The 17,744-nt window shown below is 44.9% G+C and overlaps 1 protein-coding gene and 1 long non-coding RNA gene across 2 annotated transcripts in view; one reads left to right on the top strand and one right to left on the bottom strand.

The window, feature by feature from the left end:
• Positions 1-17,744, bottom strand: part of MAML2 (mastermind like transcriptional coactivator 2) — a 214,112-nt gene that overhangs the window by 33,689 nt on the left and 162,679 nt on the right. The window lies entirely within an intron of this gene.
• On the top strand, positions 2,741-13,491 carry LOC136789620 (uncharacterized). The gene is made up of 3 exons (XR_010828413.1): positions 2,741-3,124; positions 7,673-7,784; positions 11,483-13,491. It is a non-coding gene; the product is annotated as an uncharacterized lncRNA (long non-coding RNA).

Raw genomic sequence — 17,744 nt, 5'->3', positions numbered from 1 at the left:
GCTTTGTTGGAGGTACTTAGATTTTTGGCAGTGTGCGTGTTCAAACACATTAAAAGCAAACAAACCATTTGCTTGTACATATTTGCAAAAAGCTATCAAGTTTTATGACAATAAGAAGGCAGCTGCTTAACTACTCCCCTAGCATTCCAGATAGGATTTCAGAGTGCTAGGACTGACTCACATGTTATTTGGCGTATTCTGTAGTGGGACAGCATACCTTATTTTTCACTAGGTGGGAGAAGAAGCATTGCAGCATTGAGAACAGCAATGTTGCTCATGGGCTCCAAGTGTACGAAGGATTCAAACAGTAGGATTTACAACCTCCCTTCTTCCTCTGGCTACTAATTATCGGAGTTGTTATTTGCACAGTACTAGTTTAATTTAGTTACACTGGGTGTATTATTGCCTTCTGCTGAAGTTCTCCGGTGTTATTTTCTTCTATGGTGTTAAAGTCTTGGGACAAGCACAAAGAAAACATTTCAGATATAAGAGCTAAATTCAGGAACCTTGGAGAGTTTCAGCACTAGTAGTATTTTCAGTAGTTGGCAAATCTCAACAGACGTGTTTGTCTTCTGCCTTCCCTTCCCTGCAATCCCTTTTTCTCCTCTTCACCGGCACAATCCCTCAGCTTCCCATGGAGCTGCTGTCCAGAGCCTATGCAAAACACGTTGGTGTGATAAGGATGGCATGAGTGGTCTTCATGCTGGGAGAAATCCTCCACATGATATCTCCTTGGTTTTGAGAGGAGCTGGGAATGGCAATTACGCTTCCAATAGCATGGATTCCCTCTGGAGAAACATGTCCTTTCACTCACACTGACCAGAGGAGCAGGTGAGCCCATGCCCAAGGGTGATGTGCTCCACGGAGTGAACCCCTCGTGGAGACCAGTGCAATATTCCCTGCAAGCCATAAGTCCTCCAGTGGCCAATTTCGGGATCCAGGAGAGGAAGAAGAGATTTGAACATTTGAATAAATGAAACACAGATTATCCAAAGGTCACTTATTTAAATCAAAACCTGTCTGGCTGGTTGGTTGGCCATCTACATACCCACCTACCCAGCTACCTATGTGACTATCTGTTTTTCATCACCGTTATATCTTAACTCCTCCAGATCTTTAAGATATGATCTTTGAAATAAGACCTTTAAAGATTAAACCTTACGATTGTCTAATGATTCACAGTTTTGCAAGTCATTACTATGAGCTATTGATTGCTGCCAGTGCAAGGGAGACATTGAGGCTCCAAGTTAAATTAAGCTGACAAAACAAAATAAATATATGATGCACCTACATTTCTGTTCTCTCCTTTCTCTGCCTCCCACTCTCTTCTCCTCTGCCCTGGCCATCTTCCTTCTACTCCCCAGCTCCAAGATTCACCTACGGATGACACCAGGGCCTCCTGCTAAAGCAAGCCCCATGGTTTGTGGTTCCCAAGGGCATAGTATGTGCCATAAAGTCAGTGGGAGCTTCCACCAGAACATGTCCTTCCCCATCCTCTCCAACAGGAGCAGAACCACGCTGCAACTATCCATCATTTAAATGCTTTCCTGTAAGGCTCCATCTGGATATTAGGTACCATATGAAAGTGGGACCCCACAGCAATATATATTTGTATATATTTGAACTCTGACTCTAAAGAAGGATGCTTGAACCCATTCGTTTAAATTCCTACCGATATACGTTATGAGGTATCATTTCTCCTTTTCTGTGTTGCAAACCAACACAGTTATCTTTGTTACTGTCAGCTCATCCCGTTCCACTTTACAGAGAGCTTCCCTCATGACTGCTGCCCAATGAATCTCATTCGCATCCCATGTGTGTTGTGCTTGTTTTCTTTTTCTTTTTTAATCAGCTGGCATAGCCCCAGATATTTCCTGGTAAATCATATGTAATGTCTACCTTGTGGTTTTCTGATGTGAGCAACAACAAAAACAAAACAAAATATCAAAGTGGTAAAAAGCAATATTAAAAACACATTTAGTGCAATCACACACTGGGGGGAAATGAAGAAAGCGCTAAGGTCTACCTACTTCTCTACAACCACCTTGAAATTTTGAAAGTTATACTGAAAACACAGTGGGTTGTAGAGAGAAGCAGTAATGAGAATCAGAGGATTCAATCAGAAAACAATTAACAATTTTATTCTTGACATGCTGTTTCCTGCACTTGGTTTCATTTTATCTTTATCATTCAAGCATTTGCATAAGTGCTTAACTAAGGTGTTAGTAGCATTACCCAGTGAAGTTCAGCATTTTGCTGGATTGGAGACACACATTTATCAGTCCCCATTGATGACAATTATTGTTATTGCGGTTCCTGCTATTAAAAGCCTTCCCTTCCGAGGCTTCTGTAGGCTTATTTTTCTTCCCGCTTACATTTCTAGAGCCTTAACTCTTTATTCTCCTTTAGATCTGTTCTCACTGCCTGCCCTAAATCTTTCTAGTTGACCTCTTTCTCTCTCCCCCTCCATGACCTCCTTCCAGTCCTTTTCCCCGGCCAGCACGGGCTGGACAGATGTCCCACCAGGACGGGAGCCCAGCTTCAGGGCTTCAGGGAGAGCAGGAGGTGGGACCCAGCCCTCGCTGGTGGCTACTCATGGATGTTGGGTGCTAATTTAATCCTCTGCCGTTTGCTCACAGCTGTTCCAACTCCGTTTCTCCTCCTGACAATGTCCTGACTTTCCAGCAGATGGCATCTCCCCCTAACTTCTACCTAAGCTCACCATGTGCCCGAAGACAGAGCCTACAAATGCTTTTCTTCCCAAAAAAACAATTTTACGTTCTATCCGTGTAGGAAATGTGCTGAAGGAAAGTGCAAGCGAATCTACCCCTTACGTGCTCATTCTTCAGCTTGAACTGCTACCTTTCTCTCGGCGTTCAGATGGTTACAGGTTTTTTTGCCACCAGTGTTTTTTCACAGGTCAGCTCAACAAAAGCAACCAAAGAATGAAGATCACTTGCGTCTGTTACAACAGGAGCTCTAAAATGGAGTATAATCTGCTACTTAACCGCATGGGTAAATGGAAGCAACAACAGCAAGGGCAACGGTGCTGCCGTGCGAGTATCAGATCTTCCCTTCTTCAGCAGGAGCCGAAGAGCTGGAGCAGTTGCAACCCCTCAGCCAGGTACTGAAGGAACACGCAGAGCAGAGGGCACTCCCTCGGGCCCTCCTGTGCAGGCACATTCTGGTTTTTCATTTTACCTCTGAGGTTAACAATGGGAGCATGACTGACACCCAAAACCTTTGTCCCAGGGGTTTAAGAAGTTTAAATTGGCAGGATTTGCATCGAGCTTCGACTAGCGCAGCTACAGCAGCGCTTTGAACGCTGTACCTGCGCAGATCCACCTCCAGCTGCTCCTTGGAACCCAGCTCCTTTGCAGGCTGTGAAAGAAACAGGGAGGGAGAAGGCATGTAAAACTGGGGAGGGGAGGATGGGAGCAGCCCCTAGGAAGAATAAAGGTTTAGTCCTACCTTTAGGGCGGTGGTGTGGATGGGAAAAGGCTGGAGGAGGTGGAAAATGTGCTTAGAAGGAGCCTTGGGAGGGATGAGACAATGTGAAGACATAATGATGGGACGCAACGAAGGAAAAAGTTAGGGCACTGCTGCTTCTTGGGACACCGTGCTGCCTACAGCCAGCTCCACTCTGTCTCTACTTGGCACTGCTTCACCGACCAGTGAAAAACAGTATTCTGGAGGAATACAGATCTTTTCCTTTTCAAACCTAGTTGTTATGGCTATCAAATGAACAAATAGAAATGATAGTACTGGGCTGGTGTGACCATAAATATAATTTACAATCACAATTCGACCATAAAATGCTCACGCAGAATTCTTCGTGATCAGTCCAAAGTTTAAAATCATGCCTCCAAATAAAATCAAATAATGCAATTATTGGGATATCAGGAATTTGCACGGACGCCCTACAAACAGAAAATGAGAGTATGCAGAGTAAATGAGCCACTTTCTCAGTCTAACTTTCGACAAGATAGTCTCCCCGAATGCAGTCTGCTGAGAATACCAGTGAGTCACATTCATAATTAGATTTAGAAAGTACATAAAACAATAATCACAGAGCTGATAACAAACAAGAGGAGCTGCACCAAAGATACATTTTTTTTCCTGCATTAAGGCTAAAAAAGCCTGCACATATGAAATGTGATTAGTGCTGGCACACTTCTCAGATTTGGTACATTTATTATCGTTATTAAATTGCACCACTTGTGTGCACGGTGTTGCAAAGACAATGATCTTAGAGTGCTTTCAGCTGCAAGTTGACCTAAGGCTTTTATAATCTGGAGCTGCCCTCTTGGAAAGACAGACAAAGACGTGCCAGAAACTGCAGATGAAAGAAAATATATAACATTTAGTACAAAATCTTGTGTAAATATAAATTGGATCTCTACAATGTGTTTGCTAGTTCGGTCACATTTCTAGATAATGAGTGAAATTTTATAAAAGCTTTCTGCCTAAGTCTGTTCCTGTTGAAATCACTGGTCATTTTTTTCAGTTGAAGATGGGCAGATAACCTAAAGTTGTGTGTTTTTGAAATTACCACCCTGTCATTTAACTGGAGTGGTCATTTCCTTTAACTTTTGGGCACGAATTCCACTCCCAAAGCGACAGTAGCTCAACAGCAGGAGCTGCTAAAGCAACACGTGCCTGTTTTGGAGCATCTACCGTGGTTCATTTAAAGTGGCAGTTTAAAATCCCCTAAATTTCTGGGGAAACTATCTTGGTGGGGACTTCAAAAAATAGACTACATTATTATTTCAGTTATAGATGGCTTTTTCTCTTCTTTAAGCAGCTTTTTTTGAGTTTTAGTTGCTATCAACTTTCTGATTTTGAGCACGTAATAAATGGGTAGGAGTACGCTTGCTGGACAGGTTTGCACCCTGAAGGCAGTTCAGTGCCTCAGCAAAAAGCCAGAGGTGAAGATCAGAGCACCCCAGGACCCTTCCTGAGGCACCAGCAGCACAGCAGGAGGTGTGACTGATGTCTTGGTCCCTGAGAGGAGGGTGCCAAGACGCAGCCTCCCAGTCCCACAACCGTTGGGGAAGAGAGATATTGGGGAGGTTTAACGCAGAAGGTTGCGGTCTCTGAGACCAATTACAAAACCAGCTCTTGGTTTTGGGCTGTGGGCACTGAGAAGAGCCCTGCCCTGGGCTAGCACCAGGGTGCTTCCCAGCTTCCTGAGCAGCTCACAGAGGAGTCCTGGAGGCAGCAGTCTCCAAAGCCACGGATGCCAAACTCAAAGCAGGGGCCCCAGAGAGACAGCAGCAACAAGAGAAGGACGATTTGATGGATGTGGCCGAACTGAGGTCCTACCTGATAATTATGCAAACAAGCAGGACCACAGGATGCTCTAGGTCCTTTCCTGAGGAAAGCACCTGAAAACAGGGAGATGCGGAGCTGTGCGGGTGCTGCAACCATCCAGCACCGGCTCAGCATCGTCCTCTCTCCAAGAAAGGCTTGGCAAGGTCTGGAGGGTTCAGGGAGGAAAAATCCCCCCAGGATGGCAGTGCCATTTTTCCCCCAAGCACCAGCTGAAATCCAAAGACACAGGCTTGCCTTCACTCACAGATGTGGTGGGGACTGGGGGAGATTTCAGTCTTGGAAAACTAAGATCCCCTTCTGCCTATTCACTAACAGTTCAGGCTGCTCTGAGAAATGCCTTTGTGCTGGGCTTGTAAGGGGCAGCCTTAATTATTCCCGTTCCTCTTAAATCGTCTCTTTGTGCTACGGGCTCAGTCGTGATGATTTTTCATTTGAGAGGATTGCATCACATCAGACACGGGGCCATAAATCCCCGAGAATGAGCAGACTAGTGACAGCACTGGCCTGTTTTACAGCAGGAAAGTGTAAAGTTTATTGTCATTTTTAGAAGTGAAATGATTTTTAAATGACATAATCTTAAAAAATAAAATAATAATACATTTTTTTTTTTAAAAAAAAAGCACACTAAAAGAAAGAGTGCAGAAGTTAATGTCTTTGCCAAACAAAGTGGCCAGGTTATGGGAAGGGGTGGGAGTGGGTGTGTTGGTGGAAGTGGCCAGAGATGAATGAAAACAGGAAAGGAGAGTAGCTCTGATGTGGCTGCGATGGCCCAAACACCTTAACCCTTTGTTGTCCCTTTTTAGCCCTCCTCTGTGGCTTTGGGCTGCCTCAGAGATGCTCTGACAGGTGAGGGTGCTCCATCTAGGAAGGGGAGGCTGGGCTCAGCTGTCCCGCAGGGAACTGCACCCTGGGGCACATCCCTCCCATGCTGTCCCTTCCCCATGATTTTTGGTTTTGCTGCCATGCGGTGACTCCAGATGGGAGCACCTCTGCCTTCACATGGGATCTGCTGACCTACCGGAGTGGGGAAACCAGTGCCCCAAGGGAACGCAGGGGGCACAGCGAGAGGAACCGAGCCCTGCCCTGCATGCTTCAGTGTGACCTTTAGCGAGGGGCTTCCCATCCTTTGCTGGAAAAGGGTGCAAATACTCCCTCCTGCTCCTCTAAAAGTTGCTTCCAACACTCAGGAGCTCATTTCTGATCATGATACCAGAGGGAAGCAGGGCGTTAGTGCCCAGAAAATGCAGACGGGCAGCCCTGGAGGAGAGCGCACGGTGCAGCCTGATTAGCAGAGCAAGGTGGGGAGCAGGGAGCCCCGCTGCCCGAATTCTCACAAGCAGTAATCAAAGCTGATAACACAAAGCTTATCGAAGCTCATCACAAAGGAGCCTGTCCTCTGCATGCCCAGAGAGATGGGGCTGTGGCACAGAAGTGTTTCCAAACACTACTTTTAGGGACAGGCCGGGACAGTTGACCATGTAACTCCGCTGTGCTCCTCTACGACCCAACCTCCGTGCTTAGTGCTGTTGCACGTTAGTAACACATCCCAAAAGCCAGCTTTTTTTTTTTTTTTACATACTCAGCCTCAGTGCCGGGTTGCGTTTTCAATTCAAAAGGGCTTATGGACTCAGGTCCCTTCTGCGCGGCGTGCCAGCGCTGGTGCCTCCGGAGGCTACATCGTCTCGCGAGCGCAACAAAAGGCAGTGTATGTCTTCCCCCAAAGGCCTGGCTTCCCCAGTCAGAGCAAGTGTTTCAGCGAGTTACAAGGGACATTTCTGTTCAGACAAACGCGTTTCTGCAGCCAGCTGCAAATCTATATAACAGTAATGTTTCTATTTCGGTAGGCAAGTCTATTATGTCAGAAACTGTCTAGCCACAATCGTTCAAACACAAAAGCAATCGCATAATCCCCTTACTCTGTGCAAGATAAGCAAGGCTCCAATAAATGGAGCACTTCTTCTCCTGAGGATTTAATCCCCATTTGAGGGTATTTTTTTGTTATTATTATCCTCTCTAATCACCCAGGAGTAAGCAAGGATTTCAAACGAAAACTACCCCTAAAGATTTCTGCCTTTATATGCATATTATATGCACACACATATACATCAAGCATGCATGTGGATGTGTATACACGCACATGTATAATTTTGTGTGTCACTGCACTCGCTCTGAGGATTCACAAGAACTTCTTTTATTCTGATTCCGCAAGCGGGATCCCTTCCCAGCAGAAATATGAAGTGCCGCAGCTCCATGCCAGTGGTTTCAAGTTGCAGGCTTTAAGCTTTCTCTGACCTTTGTACAGAATTTTAATTCTTTCTTTTCTTCCTTGCCTTTCTAGCTCGAGGGTGATCACAGAGACCTACTGACTCAAAGGGGTCCCATCACCCCAAAAAGCAACTGCAAAGAAGAAAAGCTGTAAGCTTCCTAAGAGTCATCACCCAGCCGGCCAGGTAAGTAATAAAATAAACGTTATGGAAAATAATTCACCAGATTTCTTTTCTGTTTTGACAGTAAAATAGTGGACTAGTTCTTTTCCTTAGGCAACAAGACGTTTGCAGCTGGGGAAAGACATCATCTCCCCACGTCTGAATCGGGTCGTGGAGTTGGACAGCATCCGTCCCTGTTGGGACTTTGCATCTGACACTCAGTAGCGAGATTCTGGACTCAGTTGTCCTGGCCGCAGGCCTGGGAGAAGGAAAAAGCAGCTTCATACCATTTCCTTTGGCCTGGAAAGGACTGTTTTCAGGATAAGTAGCAGATTGCTACTTCAAATGAGGAGCGAGATAGAAGAATAAAAAGTCTGGAGACAAGAGAGTGAATCAAGTTTACAAGAAACCTCTTGGCCACGAATGATCGAGTGAAAAGATATTCCTCCCCATCCTAATGCCTCACGATCAATGTACTTCAGAAGAGAAGTGCATGAAACAGATCTTCCTGGGAATGCTTTGTCCTGGGCTCAGCCTTTAAAGCCTGACATAGTTTTGCTTATGCATACACGTCTGGCAGGAAGACCCTGCTCCCTCATCACTGCAAAAGTATGAAAGAACAAAAGCTTATACCAAAAATGCAAAACGCTGAGAGCTACAGGATGGCTGGGACCACTTCTTGTACTAAAAGCAGGAGTGAAAAATGAGGCTAAGCAAAACCATCTCATCCATGGTTCTCCCTGTAGCTTGGGGTGCACAAAGTTGCCAGAGAGGGCATCGCAATACCAGGGCAGAGAAATGCCCTACAAGAGCATTTGGTCAGGGCACAGGAAGACAAGAGCAAGGGATCAGGTTGGTGCTAGCTGAGAAATTGTTGTCCCCTCAACTTGATGCCACCCCAAAGGCAACTCTTCAGGGATAGGTAACTAAAACACTTTTGCAGCACTTTCAGCTAAAGCAGTATGTGCATGAGTAGTTCTGGTTGTTATACACATAGGAAATACCACAATGAAATATCAGTTTATAAATGAGTACAAAAACATGTAGAATTTTAGTAAACTGACTGCCATTTACTTCATATTTGAGTGCACTGAGGACATCAAGTTTGTGACCTGGCTCACCTTTATCTACTTTAAAAAAGAAGTGTGAAATGGTAACCGTGCATAATTTCTTGTAGTTACACTGTGAACAAAAAGGGTCTGATGGTAATTGGATTATTCTTATGAGTACACGTAGGCAAATGTATAGATATGAGCATGAAGGTATTTCATCTCAAGCTTCCAGCATACCTGCATTGATCCACGATTCAGTGATGTCAGTGGGAGAGAGAACTGTCTGGCCAGAGCTGGGGCTGCTACAAAAATAAAAGTGCTGCTGTTGTTGGAGCGAGGATGCACATTTTGAAAGGGTCAAGCATATTGTTTTCAAATCATCAAAGTTTTGTGGAGACACTGATATTTCAAAATTTTTTTTTGAGGGTTTTGTTTTTGTTGTTTGGTGGTGGGTCTCTTTCCAGTCTAAATTACATATTCAGCTTTGAAAGGCAGATAATGTATGGAGGGAAACTTTAAATTCTCATTCTGATAGCAAGGAGTTCTTTCTTCTATTTCTGGTACATATTAAAGTTGCCTCCACATCTGATAAACATTAGAAGAGCTCAGACTTCACTGGTGTTTCATTTGGTTTGATAGGGGAATTAAGTCTTTCAGTGAAACATGGTTTTTAGAATGTATAATTTTAATTTTAGCATTAGTATTAAATCCAAGAAGCAAGAGATTTTTTTTTCCTAAGCCATAAATCTTTAACACAACTAAATAAATTAAATAACTACAATAAGAGAAATTATTTTATAGAACGGCAACCATTGGAGTCAGTCACTGGAAGGGTTCCCATTGACTGCAGTCCATAGGATGACACTGCAGATTTCAGTGCATTTAATAGAATGAATTGAAACCATTCAGTTAAACCAAATAAAATAATTCCCAAGGCAAATCCTACCCTTTAAAGGGACCTACCTAAAGAGCAGGAGATTTGCCTGAGGTTTACTTCTAACCGATTCTTCAAGGAGGTACTGGAAACCTCTTCCTCCAACTGCTAATTCAATGGACGCACAGCATGAGCTCCCCCATCCCTCCTCGCTCCACTGCCAGAGGTCTGGCATTAGCTGAGAAGGAACCACGAGACAATAATAGTGACAGGAAATGATAAATGCTTTTTGTCTCCATCCCCATTTCGCCTCAAGGGCAAAACTTTTTATTGCGGCCTCGTGGTTTCACCTCTGCTATGTGCTGGCAGCGTGCTTGGGAGCAACCTCCATGGGGAGCGTTTCCTAGTGAATGTAAATATGTGTACATAGCATGCATGTGAACAGCTCTATAGAAACCGGAGGGGAAAAAGACTGCTGGCACCAGCATCCGTCCACATATATGATACTTATGGAAAGCTGAATTGATAGAGGTAATAAAATGAGTATAAAGTTCATGCTACCTACTAGCCCAGCTTAGTTCCCTGGTTAAATAGGATCTGTTTTGGTTAGCAACAAACAGAAAAGGCAGATTTAACAGTGGGATTTGGCATCTTCTGCTCTGGTGATAAAAAATTGCCATAATCCTATGATAATAACTTGCCTTTAACACAGTTTAGCCAGCCAGTTTTGGTAAATCTTCCTTTCCTGCTGAAAACAGATTGGGGTCCTTGGCCCTTAGGCTGCCAATGCCGAGTCAATGCAATTGCCGGACTCTCTTGGCATGAACCTGACATATCAACCAACTTTACCATTTACTTTATCATTCACGAAGCCATTTGCATGGCCCAGGTCCAGCTATGGAGATTTTCTTGGCGAGGGAGACAAGGGCATCCCTCCGGCACCAAAAGCCAGCTGGTGATGCCTGGTAGAGTGAATGTACTCTTGGGCTTGGGACCATAAAAAAAACATTAAACCTTTTATATGACCTCTCGCTGAGCCTCATCGCGTTCCTTTTCAGCTTTGTTTCCGCCCACCCAAGACCACATATCTGTCCTCAAGAAGGGCATGAACTGGCTTAGGGTTTACTAAGGGTAGGCTAGGACTTGTCCCACAGTTTGTTGGTTTTGGTTTTGTTTTTCCCGAGCAATCTGTTGACCTATCTGTGGGGTTTTATATAGCCATGCTTTTGCATAGTGGCTGCCATGAGCATGGGTATTCAGAGGGCTGGGACTACATTTTCTTTCCATTGCGAAATCTCTCATTTGTGTCTTCTAGCTGCCAGGTCTGTGAACATTACCTGAGGCCTGAAAGTCAGACTCTGTTATTCCAGCTTGTGCATCATCACAATAAAAAAAATGTAGTTAACTATTCTGTTGTTGATCTGAGAGCCAGAATATGATCTAGTGAGCCCTCCCTTAGCTGTAAGTGCTATGCGTTGCTAATAGGAAAGGAAAATAAGAGTAAAAACTTGTTTCTGTTAGCAAAATAAGCAGATATGACTCATAATGCACACTGGGGACAAATCAGTTGAGTAAGAAGGTATCTTTTTCATTCCCTTCCTTTCTGTCCATAACCAGTGAAGTTCTGGCCTCGAAATGAGTGTTGCAATAGGGCTACATATAGTCAGAAACTTATTTTAAATGATTTTCTCCAAAAACCTTGTAACTTGGAAGGCAAATGGAAATGTAGACAAGACAGAGACTCATTCTTCTGCTCCTTTATTTTCTCTACTTTCTTCTTCCCATTCTTCCAACAGATCTCCTTCTAACACAAAAGAATACAGTTGTTCCTCCTTCCAGGGGTGACTGTTATGATAGAGACCTGCTGCCAAGGGCTGGAATCAAATTAAGTTTCAGCTTCAAGATTCCTGCTGGCTGGGATCACTGAATTCTTCGAGCTGCCAACAGTCCAAACCCCTCTCTGAAGACACTTCAATGAGGCCTAAACGGAGTGCTTAAGCAGCAGTAAGTAGTCTGTAGCTAACGCCTCTGTAGCAGCTCTCGGTTACGTGAGCCAGTCATCCATCCACCCTTTCAAGCTGTAGCTACTCAGCATCAAACCTGGGATGACAGCCACTAGCAGCTCTGGATCAGCTTTTCAAAAGCTCCCATTTTTGACTCTTGGCACCGACGCCTTTGGAAGAGGTGGATATGGCAGGTGCGTGCTGGCTGCTAAAATCAAGTTGCGTGCATCTGAGAGACAGCTGTCAAGCTGAGAGCTCTAGAAAACCTGACCTCCGTCTTGCCTGAGCTTCTTCATTAAAAAAAAAAAAAAAAAAAAAAAAAAAAAGTACTGGCTGAGTTCTCATTTTCGCAAGCTTTTAGCACACAATAGCTCTCATGTACAGCTCCCTCCAGCATTAGACAGCTCCACAGAGCTGAGTCACATCGAACTCGTCTGGTGTATTGGTCTCATGCCTGAGTCATGTGCAGGGAGATGGCTCAGAGCGCCGAGCTGGGCCATGGCGAGGCCTCTGACCAGGCTGCTGGAGTCGCTGAGCACACATGTGGTGTGTCCCCGGCAGCACAGCTTGCCCATAGCCTGGTTTCTGCCCTAGACCCTCCAGCCTGCAGTGCATACACTTCACAAGGGGTCATAAATCCATCTGAGAAGCTTTGCCAGCAACTTGCTCCCCGTTTCACACTCCCTGAAACACCGACCTGCCTCTGGAGAGGCACGACACAGTGAGATACGAGGGCTGAACCTGGGAATCTGTGTGATGCTGGTGCATCCAAGATCATCTGGTCCAACCATCCCCCTACCACCAGTATCACCCACTAAACCATGTCCCTAAGCACCACGTCCAGCCTTTCCGTGAACACCCCCAGGGACGGTGACCCCACCACCTCCCTGGGCAACCCGTCCCAATGCCTGACTGCTCTTTCTGAGAAGAAATGTCTCCTCATTTCCAACCTGAACCTCCTCTGGCACAACTTGAGACCATTCCCTCTAGTCCTAAATGACGACCCAAGTTCTTCTGCTTGCAGTTTTCCTGCTGCTGAGTGACACAAACTAAGCCAATAACAATGCTCTTCTGTCAGCGTGGATGTATCCACCCCAGTGCTTCAGCCAGTGCTGTGAACAGCTTGGAGGAGAAGGGATGGTGGAAGATGCTCGCTGCTGCAGCCAGCATTGCTGTGCTAGCAATACCATGGAGATACACCATGGAGCTGGGGGTCAGACCACTGCGTATCGCAGTTTCATGGGACTGGCTTTATTTACCCGGTAGCACCTGTATGTCCCTCTGGGAACTTCAGGAACTTCAAGATGAGGAGTGATTGTGATTTCTACAACTAATTCAATTTGCTTGTACACTGTGGCAGTGAGGACCCAGCTGGGCACATTCCTGAGTCACGGCTTTATATCACAGCACCATCACTCACGTAAAGTTCTCCGGTTAAAGCCAATGTTGAGATGAGTGAGGACAAGTCCTCATCCTCCCTCCCTGCTTATGATGAGGAAAATATGCCTTTTGCTCCAGTAAAAAGTGGAATTTCCCACCAGGAGGAAAGTTTTAGTGTGTATGAATTTTTCACACAGCTTTACTAGCTGTCAACTGTAAAATCTAATCAAACTCACCTTCATAATGAATTTTTTTTTCAGTTGTGTGAAAACTATAAATTTGCATGAGGAACGAGGAATCATATAGCAAGAGAAGCAGAAACCTCAAAACATCATTTTAGATCTCGTACTGCTCCCGTCCCTGAGATAACCACCTTCTCTATTTCTTGTGTCTTCCATGAACATAAGTTCCTCAATTTTCCCCCAAACACGTGGTCACTGGGCTGCAAATGGGACTTGGCGCAGCTCCTGCTGGCCTTCTGCCACCTACGTCTATGGGAGCAGAAACAGCCCTGTTCGTGATCGTGTTTGAATGCGATAGATACAGTATAGCATAATTAGAAAAGATTAACACATCGCTCAATCCTAAAGGGTCATATAATCATTTAGGACATGGGAGCAGCGTCAGTACCTGATTTAGAGGCCTCATTTACAACTACGACATGCCAGCATAAAGCAGCAGTAGGAAGAAAATAAAATAAAATAAAATACAGTGCAATTTATCTGGCATTCTGAACCAAAACTGTCGGTGGGTAGACAATAAAGTGTTCACCAGAACACATCAAATGAAAGTTCACCAGATCACATCAAGGTCCAGTGCTCTGACTGTGTCATGGTTTCATTTCAGAGGTCTCTGTAACAATACAGCCCCAAGGCCACCCCAGTTACCATTACAGAAGAAATGAACTAAGAGTGAAGAAGGATTGTTCCCACAGTCTGTAAACCAGGTAAGGATTTTTTTTTCCACTCCAAAGACAATGTGGTCGGAGGAATGTTTAGAAGTGCTACACTTTTCTGGCAGACGTACAATTGCTCCTTCAAATCTCTTAAATCCATAGTTTTCAGTGTAAAATCAGATGCTTCTGAGGGTCAAAAGGTAACTATGAGAAGCAAGATTTCTATTAGCTCTACTGCATCTGAGCATTGCCTTGAAATAACCTGGGTTCTCCAACGGGAAGAAGCTGAGGCACAGCATGCCTAGCAGCCCGTCAGAAAGTTAGAAGCTGGAGGAGAGTCAGGGAAAGGAATTTCAGACTTTTTTTTTCCCCCTCCGTGCAGCATCTGCATCTCCAGGCTACATCTTGGCAAACGCATCTCTTCAGGATGTTGTTTTGCCATGAAATAGGCAAATACATTTCTCTCATTCCTTATATCCAGTCCATAGACACTGCTGGTGATTCACAAACGAAGTGGGTGGTAAAGAAAAGAAGAAAGAAAAGGAAAGAAGAAAATGTGACAGTCTGCACTGGCTCTGTTATCCATGAGTAATAAGGGCAGATACAAAGAAAAAAAAAATGTTTATCCCTTGCAATTACTAAGTGTACCTTTCATCTTGATCACAAAACTTTGGTAATGAGATTATGCCATTTGGCTGTGAAAAACATCATTTCAGCTTTACAGTATCCTCTCCCCAAGGATTTGTGCAAACATTACCTCAAACATCAAACATGTATATTTTAATGAACTGCATTAGTCTGCGTTCTATTAAAGTACAGTTCAAAACACCCGTGTTAATGAGTTCTCCCTTTTGCCGATAAAATAAAAATAGCTAGGAAAAATTACTTTTTGCTGACTGGGGGGTTTGAAATGATTTGTATTTAGCAAGTCAAACAAAGTTGGTCTTATTTTTACATTTGTTTTTAATGTACGGACTAGTGTACAAAACCTGGTGCTAACATCTGCTGCCATCAGCAAAGATTTTCCAGAATTTTCCACGTTGTGCTGTCTTACATGTACAGGTCTCTGCCCTCTGTCCCTGCACCCTGCAATGTGCATATGGGTGTCAGTGCAATTTTTCTGGATTTGCACCCATGAACGAGAGCAACAGCCAAGAGAGAGCCAAGCAGCAGTCTGGGGTGTCAGGGTAGGGCCACCATGCGGCTGCTGGCCTCAGCCCCTGCAATGCTTGTGGCATCAGCCGGTGAGCACCTACTGCTCCTCTATCCTTCCCAACGCGCTGCCACGAAGGCACAATCCTTCCCGCTGCCTGCTCCGACCGCTCTCTGCAACTTCCTCTGTTCCCTCCAAAGTAGGATGCAGTCCCAGGGGGGAACTCAGGCATCTCGTTTTTGGCAAAGGACCTAATTCCCATGAAAGTCAGCGCAGCTTTTACACCACCGTTTAATAACATGGCAATGTTCTCATGCATTAGGCTCATTTCCTCGCTGCACGGACTTGAGAAATAAATACTGCCGTAAAGCAAGCTTCCGGAAAGCTAAGCAGTTTCTCAAGCTGCCCTTCTCCTCTGAGACAATGCTTTAAAAAATACTCAAGCATACTTTTGTCTGCACTGCTTAGTGTCACTGCAGACTTTGTACCCTTTGGCAGTACGCACAAGACAGCAGCAACTGGCTTATCTAGAGAGGAAAGGTCTCTGGAAAGCAACTTCTGTGTATATGAGCATGACTGAGCCTGCACTTGCCTTCACTTAGCCTTGGCTGCAGCAGTGGTGGATGTAAAAATGTGTATGTAATGGTGTAGTTGTATGACAGAAGGCAAGATGTGTACATGCAAAGAGTCGTCCTGATCAGGCTTACAGCCAAAGGTGGGAAGAGCTCATGCAGATGAAGAGGAACTGAATTGTAGCACTCTAACCTTAAAAAGCTGTGCCTGATGACTGCAGGTTGAAAGAAGCCTGGGAAATGCCTAGCTAAGGTGTGTGGGTAGTCCACGCAGGTTGTCCTGCCGTGCCAGAATGGGGTGGTTTGAGACCAAACCCTCACTGCTCCGTGCTGGGTGCTCCAAGGCTGGGTTCACAGTTTGCCCCAAACCCCAAGTCACATCTCCTCTGCTGGCACCTTGCGAGGACGAAGCCCGTCCTCCTGCTGCTCCCTGCCTCTCTCTGCTGACTGCTTGGGTAACGTTGCTTTATTAGTGCAGGCGAGAAGCATCACTTCTGGATAAACGTAGTCCAGTGGGACAGCTGTGAACCTGAGTGATCAGCAGGCAAAATTCTTCCTGCAGGCCTTGCACTGCCCGAAATGCAGGAAATACCAGAAGAGAACTTCTCTCATGGAGATGAAAAAGCACCGAGTTAAGGTTCCTGCAGCACCAGAGCTCTCTGTCACCATTACAGACTATTAACCATTTTTAGTGATTTTTATACGTATGGCATATAAAATTAACAAACATAATTTATTACCCTCTCACACTGTAGCTGAATGTTTTACACAGAGGACCTATTCATCACTCTTTAACTAGTGCAAACAAACAGGGTTCCGCAGCGCTGACTGATGGATATATCGGGTTTCTTCACCACTCCTGCTGCTCAGGCTGCTCTTGAATTAATAACTCGGAGTTTACTTTGCACATTGTTTTCTTTTTTTTTTTCTTTTTTTTTTTTTTTTTTAAGAGCATTTGGAACACCTAAAGCCTGATTCTTATTAACACTAAGTTCCTGTTACACCGAAGAGGCCTGAACATGTAATTAAATTTTTCTTCTATTACAGGCTCCTTTCTAAGGCCCTAACGACATAAATGGGATCTCAGCTTCAATAAGAATTAGACGTCAAACCTTTGCTCAGGAACTTGCAATAGCAGGGAGGAGTAAATAGTATCTTTGTCACTGTTTCCACAGATCATCCTAATAATCAGCAGAAGTCTTTTGAACGTAATGTAAAAAGCGGGCACTGATATTATGGGGGCTTTACATACTCTACTTGAAAGGGATCCTATAACGATTAGTTTAGAAATCTAATTTCCTCCATCTTTTGCAAGAAAGCTTTGGAAGTGAGAAAGACTAGTACCTTGACACTATTGCTTTTGGCTTCTCCATGAAATGCCATTCCAGCCTGGATCCGTTATAGATGGCTGAAAATCATCATTTCCCTTCCATTGCTTGTGCTCCTCAGGACATTTCTGCCACCCTGTGAAAGCAGCCATTAGATCTGGCAGCAGCAGCGCGAGCACACATACGCCAGCAGAAACTGCTGGGGGTGCTCAGCCTCGTGGAGCTGCCAGCTTTAGAGACCCCTTGGAGCAGGCGCAGCTCACAACCACATCGCTGTGCCTGCTCTCACAGCTGAAAAGCCAATGACAGATCCACTTCCACAGGCCCTGGGGCTGCTGGGTCAAAACGGGCCAGGTCAACTGGAGACCAGTTTACTGGCAGAAATACCATCGCAGCGCAAGGTGGGTGGGTAAAGGTGATCCTAAACTTGAGTGGGAAGACACGGCTAAGCCGAACTCCTGCCAAAGCATGCCCCATATGGTCTTTGCATTAATAACCTCTTCTGCCATCATCAAGCAGCGTTATTTCTGTGGCTCTAAAACAAACTGTGTGTTACAGTGGTCAACTTTGGAGTTCCTACAAAATGTTCAGAGAACGACTATAGGGATGTATGCTGTGACTGCTCCTGATTCATCTTCCAGCTTCTACCCTTCAGTTATTTTCTGAGTAAGGCTTTTTGCATCATGGTGTTTGACTGCCCATGGCAAATTATTTCTTAATTTGCCCA

The sequence above is a fragment of the Anser cygnoides genome, chromosome 1 (assembly GCF_040182565.1).
Source record: "Anser cygnoides isolate HZ-2024a breed goose chromosome 1, Taihu_goose_T2T_genome, whole genome shotgun sequence".
Lineage (NCBI taxonomy): Eukaryota > Metazoa > Chordata > Aves > Anseriformes > Anatidae > Anser > Anser cygnoides.
This window is presented reverse-complemented; position numbering and strand designations above follow the sequence as displayed.